Source organism: Crocodylus porosus, unplaced genomic scaffold (assembly GCF_001723895.1).
Source record: "Crocodylus porosus isolate Cpor-Errol unplaced genomic scaffold, CroPor_comp1, whole genome shotgun sequence".
NCBI classification, from domain to species: Eukaryota; Metazoa; Chordata; order Crocodylia; family Crocodylidae; genus Crocodylus; species Crocodylus porosus.
Genome location: NW_017728931.1, coordinates 139,140,134 through 139,152,415, shown reverse-complemented (window position 1 = coordinate 139,152,415; position 12,282 = coordinate 139,140,134).

The following is a 12,282-nucleotide window of genomic DNA, read 5'->3' as shown; positions in this document are numbered from 1 at the left end:
AATGCCCATAAGAAATTAAGACAGTTACATTAGGTATATAAACACAATTAGCTTCGGAAAGCCACAGATACTATGTGTTAAGCAAGAGTCAAAATTTTACATGATTTGATCTTATACATACCAACACAAGGTTTTGAGCTACATAAGGTTTACTTTGTTAGTTTCTGCGGGCAAACACAATCTGTCTTGCTTTCACAAAATAGCAGGTTATTATTCCTCTTCTAAAAATTGAATTTGTGATTCAGATGCACCATTTGAAGCCGATAGGACATATACTATACATCTTGTGAATCATACGGAATTGAGCATACCGGCAAACCGATTGCTAATGCCTCCTCCCTCACCCCCAGAGGACAATTTCCTACGCTAGGCATCAAAAGAAAAAACGCACAGAAAATCCTTGTTTCCAAAAGGGGAAAGAAAAACAATTAGCTTTCAATTAAGCCTCAGAAGAAATACTTCCACATATAAAAGGTTAGTGGAAGTTAATAAAGGTTCCATTTTTTAAAAAAGTTAGTTATCAGTCAAAACTAATCTTTGTTATAATAATATTCCAACTAGTTAAGAGGACACACCAAGAAAAAAACATGCCAACATCCACTTCAAGTCATCTTGAGAGGCAAGAATTGTCCACTTAAGCAGAAGTATTAAAAACGGAAGAAAAAAAAAATGAATAATAAAAAACCCTCTGTGTTACAAGCTGAAAATCACTTCAGTCTTTCATGCCCTCCCTCTTTGCCTTCTAGAATTGCAGAAAGACAACTCTGCATGAAGGATATCCAGATCCCATAGAGAGAAAGCCAAAGAGACAAGAGACAGATTTTGACTTCATGGCTAAATTTAAAAAGGAGTTACCTAGCGGCTACCTGGGGACAAGAGGTGTCTTTTCTGTACAGCTTACTAAATTATATTAAAACAAACATGTACGATCATTCTCTGTACACCCACTGTTTCTCTAGCAACTCCTCCTCTCGACTTGGGCAGAAGAACTGCCACTGTGAGAACTAGCAGGCAAAGAGGGGGAAAATGCCATTGTGGTCTTAAACTTTATGCTAACACTCATCTGAATTCAAGTTGGATGCAAAAAAATAATTAATATTTATATTTATATATTTTGAGGTCCACCATGTACACACACAGTGGACCTCAAACTACCCACCTACCTATTCGTGACTGTAAAGTCCCTCAAGTATAAAACGAGGCCAGTGTAATAGTAAGAAGTTGTATTTATTTATAAAATAGATATCTAAAACATTTTACTATTAACCTATTTTATAAATAAATACAACTTCTTACTATTACACAGCCCTAGTCTTATACTCAAGGGACTTTATAGTCGTCACACACACACACACACACACACACACACACACACAGTCAACACTCCTACAGTCTGGGAGGGACCACTCTAAGTAGCACAACCGCAGAAAGGGATCGCGGAAAGGGATCTCGGAGTCGTTGTCAACTCCAAAATGAACATGACTAATCCAGTGTGATGAGGTAATAAGTAAAGCTAACCGCACCCTTTCTTGCATAAGTAGGTGCACCACAAACAGGTTTAGGGAGCTGATACTTCCCCTCTGCGCGGCATTGGTCAGGCTGTAGCTGGAATACTGTGCCCAGTTTTGGGCGCTGCACTTCGGGAGGGATGTGGATGGCCTGGAGAGACTTCAGACGAGGGCCACTTGTCTGGTTAAAAGGCCTACAGAAAACCCCTATGTGGACCAATTGAGGAGGCTGAAGAGGTTCAGGTCTCCCAAGAGGAGGTGGAGAGGTGATCTCGTGGCTGCCTACAAATTTATCAGTGGGGCCAACAAGAAATAGGGGATATGATGTTTACCAGGGCATCTGTCAGGGTTACTAGAAATAATGGCCACAAAATGGGAAGAGAACAAAATTCAGATTGGACACTAGAAACAAATTCTTTACAGGGTTGCCAAAATATGGAATAAGCTTCTAAGGGAGGTGGTGTGGTCTCCTTCCCTGGAGGTGTTTAAAAAGAGATTGGACAGATACCTGGCTAGGGTCATCTGACCCCAACACTCATTCCTGCCCAGGGCAGGGGGTCGTACTCGATGATCTAATAGGTCCCTTCCGAACCCAACTTCTATGAAACTATAGTCATGACCGTAAAATCTCTCAAATAAGACTAGGAGAGTGATTTTCAACCAGCGTGCCATGCTACTCAAGTGCCATGCAATATTAGCACTATCGACTGAGCAAACACGACACACAATTCACGTGATAAACCCAAAAGATTTTGAATTGGAATCTGAAGTGTCAAAAACATTCTGACTTAGTGTGGTCTTTCTGAGTGCTTTCTGGTAGACAACAATATGCTGCCAGAAGGACAGAAAGAACAGGAGGAAAAAGAAAAACAGACTATAAATTTTTAATTCCCTTAATTATATGACCTGAAAAAGAGCAGTGCCCAAAAATGTATCCAACATCTTAATCTAAAAGAAGACATTCCCTGCACCATCATGGATACGCCACCACTAATACCAGGTATAAGGGAAAGGACTCCTGAGAAAAGCAGAAATTGAAGAACTACAGGAAGTAGCATTTTGGGAAGCCACCAGCACTTATTGCAGCTGACAAATTTGAGCAAGTAACCCATTTGTTAATATTAGTAGTTCATACCTAAAGGACCAGAGCTTAAACTTCCTGTCTCCGGAAACTACGAAAGCACCGAATACTTAGCCAAAGTTAAAAATCTTACCTGGGGAGGGTAGTTGCTTTCTGAAGACCACCTTGAGGACTGATCATTAGGCTTGTCCACTAGAATATTTCTAAAAAGCAAACAACATGGAAAAATTTTAAACAACTGCTGAATAACGAAATTCTACATTTTGGCCAATTCCCAACATATGAACAATGGACACTCAGCATATATCCCCTCTACTGTGCCCTCATACCAGACCCAGAAATCAAATGATCAATTTCATTGACAGAAAGATTTAGTTACAAAAGAGCCACAAACTGCAATTTCTCCAAAACCTTCCTGCCCTAACTTCAGAAACAGTGGTTCCTGCCCACCTCCCTGCCTGGCGCACCATGCCGCCCTGCCTCCCTACTGGACTGCAGCCTGCACTCTTAACTGGGGGGCACGGGCAAAAGTTTGCCAAGGGCACCTTTTTCCCCCTGAGGCCAGTCCTGGGTCAGAAGTCCTCGTCGCAGATACCCATGACAATCTTCCAAAGATAGAAACTAAAGCTTCTGAAAGTAAAAGCCTTGATAGCATAAGCAAAGAAAAGGAGGACAAAAGAAGAAAACAAAAGGCTCTAAAGAATGTATTGGCTGTGGCAGATGTGAACAAAAGCTCTAAGATAGAGCAGTAACTTTGGGTGCATCTACAAATTTAGTACCTCCAATGGCAGGTCCTAAAATTAAGGCGCATTAGGCTGTGCTAATGTGCAGTAGCACATCTGCATGCTTTTTTAGTGACTTAATGTGCATTAGACTATTGTACTACACCTTAGCATAATGTCGCGGTATTTACATGATGCTTTATGCACAGTAAAATAGTCTAATGCGCACTAGAGCACACATGTAGAGTAGACACACTCTTTAAGGTTAACCAGAAGGGATGGATTTGAGAGTTAAAGAACAAATAGCTGAAAGGTCACTATCTTACTGTTTGTTGTAAAGAAAACAGCATGAACTTTGGTTTAACTGGACTGGGCCTAACTCTATAGTGACAGAGTTCTGATTTAAAAATGAGAGCAAAGACAGTGTAGTTAATGTGGGGTCCCAGGTAGGAGGGAAGCTGAAGAAGTAAGAGAAAGAACAAAGAACGCTCATTAGCTGACACATAACTATTCATTAATCCATATTACACAGTGGACCTCAGCCTTCAGGTCAGATTCGGTCAACGGAGCTACATCATCCAGTCTGCAAGCTCCCCGCATCTGGAAATGTGGCCGCAGAGAAACAGGAGCAGCATTATTTTCCACTTCCCTGCTGCTAAATGTCTAGGCACGTGGGGAGCCTTGCAGGCTGGATGTGGCCCTGTGTGCTAGATCATGCCAGCCCATGGTGAGGAATCGATATACGGCATTAGACCAATATGATAGGCGAGGCCATTGGGCAAATAGATCCCGTACCAGAGGCTGAGCTGGCAAACCAGCACTATATCCAGGATCCTGCCCGTGGACCATGCTGTACCACCTACCCAGCCTACAGGGCCAGAAATCTGATACACAAGAATGATATCTTAAAAGAGCAGAAGTCCCATTATTGAAGGTGGTTTCTCTTTCCATGCAAGTAAGCGTTCATGAGAGAAAGTACAATTTTATATAGCTCGAAGCAGTATACAAATCAATCCTCAAGCAACAACTGTCTTGATGCTTTGTTTTCTGATTAAAAAGAAATTAATACAAGATATAGCTAAGAAAGTTTCACAACCAAAAACATCAAGACAGATCAAGGAACAAACCATATTTACTCAAATATAAGATGAGGTCCGTCTGCCCCCGCACCCCACCACCACCATCTGGAGAAAAAGCCCCTCAGCTCATATTCACATATAAGGAAACTTCATTAAATACATTGTCTATCACAAAACTGCAGCCAAATGCAGCACGTGCTCTGTAATGGAAATCAACTATGACATCAATTAAATGCAGCCAAAGCTGGCATGACTATAAAACACATGGTTCATACCGATGGGAGCCTACCACAAAGACAAACTAGCTCAACCCATCTGAATAAAATGTATAGAAGTGCCCATTGTGCTTAGTCCCCCTCAGCACCGATTCTTTTTCAAGTCATAGTGAGCCACTACATTGAATACACTTCAACTTCCTCTTCACTCCCACGGCTGAACTGCACCTTTCTTTTCCATTTCCAATAATTCCTGTTACTTCACCAGCCTTAAATGTCCAGAAAACATCACCAACCAAGTGACCTAAACAGGTCACCCAGAATCCCTCTGCCACCCCTGGTATCGGTGGGGTCACACCAATCAGGCTCTTTATAAAGTAACACAGGACCTCATCTGCACATAAATTCCTAGGGGGATCCCAGGACTCATGACAAGAACACCCTGCCCTAGTCAGGGGTTGGGACTAGTTAGCACATAGACCTTTTTGGGAAGGGGTGGGGGGTAAGTCTGGAGTGTGCACACATACTAAGCAGTGCTCAGCGGTGGGGTCACAATTGCTGAAAATGCTCTTGACTCTGCTGGGGCCCAGCCCCATGAACCATACGGCAAGTTAGGGGCTGGCAACATTTTTAGGCAGAGTGCCAACAACAGCTACAACTTCAACTTGCCACGCTCTGGTACCCAGGCCAGGGGTTGCCTATCCATGTGGTAAGCCATGAGCGTGTTGGCTTTGGACTAATATCATGCATAGTGGGTGCACCTACATGAGACCATGCTCACTAGATTAAATTCTACTGCGCATTTGCATAGCTGGCAAAAACTGTGCTAAATTTTAGTATTAATGCACAGTAAAATTAATCTAATGGGCATTAAGCATCACACAAAAAGCATTCATCTGAGCTAATGTGCAGCAGCACCAATTATGGTGCGTTAAGTTAGTACCTGTTATTACTAATACTAAACATAACGCGCCGTAATTACGGCACATTAATTAACATGTAGACTGACAATAAGGGGGATATAACTGAATTCAGCAGCCTCTCTCTTCGGCTAAAACAAAAAGCTGTCATGCATAATATTTGACAACATATTCCTCCCCACCACCACCATTAAAGGACAAGAAGGAGGGACAGTTTTAGCTTAAAACTGCTAGGTTATAACAACTGCAGACTCAGTGTATGCTCCCAATCAAAAGTAAAACCACTATGTTCCTTTAAACTATTTCTCTTGTTTGGAGGAGAAATACTTGAATGGTACAGCAGTTCCTTAGTGAAACAGATCTGATAAAAAAAAAAAAAAGAAGACGACCAAAACACTGAAGATACAGAATAAAACTTTCTGTATCAATTCAATCTTTCAGCTTCCTGGGAGAAAAAAATTGAATGTTATTCATGCCCTCATTTGCATATGAGATTATATTTAACAATGTCTAAATCCTTGATGAAATGGAAAAGACCTGTTGAAGTTGGCACCATTAAATGGTCAGGTGCCCCACCTCAAATAGTACTGAACAGTTGGCACGAGTCCAAAAAAAAAAAACCAAACCAAAAAAAAATTGCTGTTTTGGAAGAGTATTTTGTTTGTTTCTCTAGGACAAAGATCAGGTTACAGCAATTAAAAGATGACACTGTTCAGTACATTCAAACGAATGAATAGGACAATATAAAAGGGAGGCCAGCTACAGGAGGCAAGTAAAGCAAATGTCTCTTAGTTGAAATCTAGTTCACAAAAGCTAAAAAACAAAGAACAGGAGAAAGCAGCTAAAAATATTCACTAAGAAGTGCACAAGTTCAAAAACCTGACTTGTAACTCATATTAGGGGCAAACTGATGACAGATGCCACTGAAATCCCATAGGTATACAAAGCAAATGCGTTATGGAAAAGTAAATGAAAGCAGTAAGTTAGAGACCAGGGGTTGGCAACCCCCAGCACGCGCGCTGAGCATGGCGCGCAAGGCCATTTTCCTCGGCACGCGCTGGAGCCTGGGCTGGGACTGTCTGCAGACTCCCAGCTGAAGCTGGTTCTAGCTCTGGGTAGCTGCTGCCAGCCACGAGCCCAGGCTGCTCCCAGCAGGTGGCTGGGAGGCTGCAAGCAACCCGGGCACCATGGCTGGCAGCAACTACACCAGAACCCAGGCCGGCTGCAGCCAGGAGGCTGCAAACAGCTGCTGCCTCCCCGCCCCAGCCCTCACAGGCACGGTGCCAGCACCTGCCGCCTTCCCAGAATTTAAGCACTGGAAGATTTTAGTAGTGCAATAATTCTTTTTTTTTTTTTTTAATAAGCCAGCACATTAATGGTAGTTGATTTATCCATATTAGCTATGACAAAGAAGCCTTTCCTTAGAGAAGTAAGTAACCTGCTACTGATAAATGGCAGTTTATACCCTTGAGAAACTTACTGAATTATCTAAATTCTTTTTTTTGTTGTTTTTTTTTTTTTTTAAACATCACTTAGTAACCTTCCCTACTCATCAGAGCTGATTGAGGACTTCTCCCACAAGGGGGTAAAATAAGAATCCATCTCAAGTCCATTCTTATTTTTCTCCATATGAAATCATAAATTTCACTGTCCAACTGACTTAAGGACTTCACAGTACTCTCCCCACCACTTCAGCAACGATTCAAGAATTGGTTTTCTTCCGCTTACAATAAGGAAAGGAATTCAAAAAGCTTCTGTCACAAATAAATAGCAGCAGTAATAAAACATGCACGCATATATAATATATAAAATGAACATCTCCATCCTGAGCAGCATTAGTAAGATCACATTTGACAGCAATGACTAAAATAAATACGGGTAAAAGAATCAAATATTACTCAGAAGTTCACACGTGTAAAAACCAGGAAGAGGTAAAAACCATATGAAAGACGGTATCAATGGAATAGTTGAAGCAAACAAGTTTCTTGATTTCAAGACAGGTAATGCTACCGATTATTCCAGCAACAAGGTGTTGGGGTTTGTGTCCATCTTCCTTCATAGAATCACAGAAAATGAGGGTTGGAAGGGACCTCAGGAGGCCGCAACTAGTCCAACCCCCTGCTCAAGGCAAGGACCAGCCCCAGCTACATCATCCCAACCAAGGCTTTGTCTAGCTGGGCCTTACAAACTTCCAGGGATGGAGAGTCTACCACTTCTCTGGGTGACCTGTTCCAACACTTTACTACCCTCCTCGTGAGAAAGTTCTTCCTGGGTGCGTCTACACGTGCAATTCATATGAAGCAAACTCCAGCACTTATTGTACCGGAGTCTACTGCTGCCAGGCACTGCGTTTACACATGCACTCAGAACTGCAGTACATTGGGCCAGTTGGAGCAGCTATAGCAGAAGGTCCAGGGGATCAGCCTGGGGCTGCTCCAACCCAGCTCAACATGCTGAGGAGGTGCTGGTTGGGACACAAGGGTGCTCCAGTGAAGGAGATACAAGATATAGCAGACAGCCCCTGCACTGAAGCACCCATGTGCTCCAGCCAGCCACGGCAGCATCTGCACGTGCAGTGCTGTGAAGTAAAAGGCTCTGAAGCAGGACAGTACCGTATTTACAAGTACTGTCCTGCTGTGCATTTTTTTAGTTTACTCCTTCCTAACAGTCCTGCACTTGTAGCCACACAATGTTTATTGCAGAGCTAATTAGTCTACTCTGCAGTATGTGTCTCATGTAGACGCTTCCCCCAATATTGAACCTAAACCTGGAGGTCAAGCTCATACTTTACTTTCTTAAGAATCAAATGGCAACCAACTAATTTTGGAACTGTGGCACAAATAGGTCGTATATAGGGGTGTACCCAACTCAAGGTGGCAGCCAGCTAATTCCGCAGGCAGATCGTGGGGGTGGCCGCCATTTTCATGGGCTTAACTTGGTGCTCCCCATGCTCCTGACTGGTTGAGGGGGTCCTAGTAGCCCCACCCTCTCTGCTGATTGGTGGAAAAGTCTGTCCATCATACAGCCCCACCCCTCAACATCAAGTGGCTGAGGGTTACCATCATACGGCCCCACCCCACGCTACGCCACTGATTGATGGAGAGGGATAAGGCTGCATGACAAGCAGCCCTCAGCCAATCAGTGGTGAGCAGCAGGGCAGGTAGGGAGCCATCTGGCTGCTCCTCTTAGTGCCTGCAGCCCCCTTTGTCACAGGCTGAGGGGCTGGGAGGACTGCTGGCTTCCACTGGAGAACCACAATTTTATTTTTAATGAGTTTTTTTAGTTGTTTGGTTTTCCCCCCCTGGATTTTGCACAGAACACCCGATTTCACAATTTCCACATAATCCACAAAATGGAGATTTGAGAAGGACCCTAGTCATATATGATGGGCTTGATCCTGAGTGTGAGGAAGCCCAGAGCTACGTTACTGGATACAAGCAACTGGTTAAGCTGGGGAACTGTGGTCTTGATCATCACACGGTCTGATGGCTAGGCAACTGGCTACAGGGTCAGACCCACAGAGCACTAGTTGACGGAAGCAAATCAACGTGGCGCAGGGTGACCAGTGGAGTCCCTCAGGGCTCGGTACTTGGGCTGGTATTCTTTAACACCTTCACCAATGATCTAGATTCGGGAGTCAGATGTGAACTGGCCAAATTTGCGGACAATACCAAATTATGGGGGAGGACGGTCACACTGCAGGACAGGCTAAGGATACAGGCCAACTTGGACACGCTCTCAAGGCAGGCCAACCAAAACCTGATGGTCTTCAATGTAGATAAGTGCAAGGTGCTACACCTTGGTAGGAAGAACCCCCAACATACTTACAGATTTGGCAGTGCTACGCTCGCTAGCACCACGACCGAAAGGGACCGGGGGGGGGGAGGGTGTCTTGATTGATCACAAGATGAATACGAGCCACCAATACCATGCTGTGGCTGGCAAAGCTAACCAAACTCTGGCGTGCATCAACCAATGCATCCAGAGCAAAACCAGGGAAGTTATCCTCCCCCTTTACTCAGCCCTGGTGAGACCACAGCTGGAGTACTGCATCCAGTATTGGGTCCCCCACTTCAGGAAAGATGTGGAGAAGCTTAAGAGAGTCCAGAGCAGAGCCACTTGTATGAACCAAGGCCTGGAGGGCAAGCCATACAAAGAGAGGCTGAGGGACTTGGGACTCTTCAGTCTGGAGAAGGCTCAGGGGGGACTTGGTGGCAGCCTGCAACTTCATAAGAAGGATACACCAGAACCTGGGAGAACACCTGTTCAACACAGCTCCCCAAGGGATAATAAGGTCTAACGGTCATAAACTCCAGGAAGGCCGATTTAGACTAGAAAGAAAAAAAAAAAAAAAAGAAAAACAGTTCTTTACAGTGCGTGTGTACAGGCTCTGGAACAAACTCCCCCCAGAGGTGGTGCTAGCACCTACTCTGGACTCTTTCAAAAAAACAGGTGGATATATTTCTTGCTGGGGTCACTTGATGACAGCTGACTTCCCACCTATGGCAGGGGGGCTGGATCCAATGAACTTATGAGGTCCCTTCCAGCCCCTAATGTCTATGAAATGAAAGTCAGAGTCATGCTCCAGCCTGACTTTAAGACATGTCATAGTTTAATAGTTTCATAGATGTTGGGGTCGAAAGGGACCTATTAGATGATCAAGTCCAACCCCCTGCCCCGGGCAGGAAAGAGTGCTGTGTTCAGATGACCCCAGCCAGGTGTCTGTCCAATCTCTTTTTAAACACCTCCAAGGAAGGAGACCACACCACCTCCCTTAGAAGCTTATTCCATATTTTGGCAACCCTCACTGTAAAGAATTTGTTTCTAGTGTCCAATCTGAATTTGCTCTCTTCCCATTTGTGGCCATTATTTCTAGTAACCCCGACAGATGCCCTGGTAAACATCATGTCCCCTATTTCTTGCTGCCCGCCACCGCAATGAGTTTGTAGGCAGCCATGAGATCACCTCTCCGCCTCCTCTTGCAGAGGCTGAAGAGGTTCAGGTCTCCCAATCAGTCCACATAGGGTTTTTTCTGTAGGCCTTTAACCAGATAAGTGGCCCTCCTCTGAAGCCTCTCCAAGCCATCCACATCCCTCCTGAAGTGCTGCGCCCAAAACTGGACACAGTACTCCAGCTACAGCCTGACCAATGCTGCACAGAGGGAAAGTATCACCTCCCTAAACCTGTTTGTGGTGCATCTACTTATGCAAGAAAGGGTGTGGTTAGCTTTACTTATTACCTCATCACATTAGATTACTCATGTTCATTTTTGCAGCCGACTACAACTCTGAGATCCCTTTCCGCAGTTGTGATACTTAGAGTGGTCCCCCCCCCGGCTCTAGGAGTGTTGATGATGCTTCCTCCACAGTGCAACACATGACACTTATCCTTGTTAAACTGCATCTTATTCTGTTCAGCCCACTTCCCCCCAGCCTGTCCAAATCTGGATTCGCTCCCTGCTGTCTAGTTTGTGTACCTATCCATAGTTCGTTGTCATCAGGAAACTTGAACAGGGTGCTTTCTACTCCCTCATCCAAGTCACTAACAAAGATATTGAATCATGCCAGTCCCAGGACAAAGCCCTGGGGGACTCCGTTGCCCAAATTTCTCCAGGTAAAAACCAATCTGTCCACCACCACTCTTTGGGTGCATCCCATAAGCCAATTTTCCACCCACTGGCCTGTGTAATAGTCTACATGGCAACTGTTTAGTTTATTTATAAGAACTGGGTGTGACACTGTGTCAAAGGCCTTTTTAAAATCCAAATAAATAACATCTACTTCTGTTCCTTCATCCAAGCATTTTGTGACCCAGTCGTAAAATAAAACCAGGTTAGTCAGACAGGATCTGCCTGCTATGGACCCATGCTGATTGCCCCTTAGCATCATTTTATCCGCTGGTGCCCCACATATGTGATCCTTAACAATTTTCTCAAAGGTCTTGCCAAGGATAGAGGTGAGACTAACCAGCCTCTAGTTACCTGGTTCCTCCTTCCTCCCATTTTTGAAAATAGGGACCACATTGGCCCTTTTCCAATCCTCTGGGAAAAGGATGCATCGCATCAGGATCAATCACTAAACCTACCTGGGTGGGCTCAATTCTGCTCTAATGCAGCTATTTGACAAACCTCCCCTCCCACCCCATGGTTTATCACACCCACCAATAAAAATTAAAAAAACAAAACAACACCACAATAAAAAATGAGAAATTAAGAATTTTAAAATATAAAGCTATAACTGCCAAAATAAATGTATAGATCTAGCATGTCCTGCCAACTAACAAAAGGCTGGACCAAGTCTGCTATAAATGCTAATTTTATTGATTGTATCCACCAATGAGATGGAGCCTTTACAAAATAAAGGATGTACAAATGGAAACATGTATTATACTCCATCATTTAGGTTGAGGCTTTCATTTGACAATTTAAATGAAACACTGTGACACTGTTAGAAAAACCTGAGAAAGGGCTTTGCATCTAATAAGCAGGGAAGCAGATTTACATTTTAGCACCACTCTCCCCAAGAATACTGTCTTTTCAATGTTTGAATGCAAAGGCAAGAGACAACTGCCAAGGCATAAAGATAGTTGTTTCACATAGCAAGGGTCCAAGCCCACATATATGCACAACTGGGGCCTGAGAAAGCAGAGGATTGCCAATCTTGAAAAGAACACGCTTTTCTCCCTGGCATAGCAGAAGCTGGAGTCAGCAAAAGACCCCTTAATTCAGTGATCACCAACCAGTCGATCACAATCGACC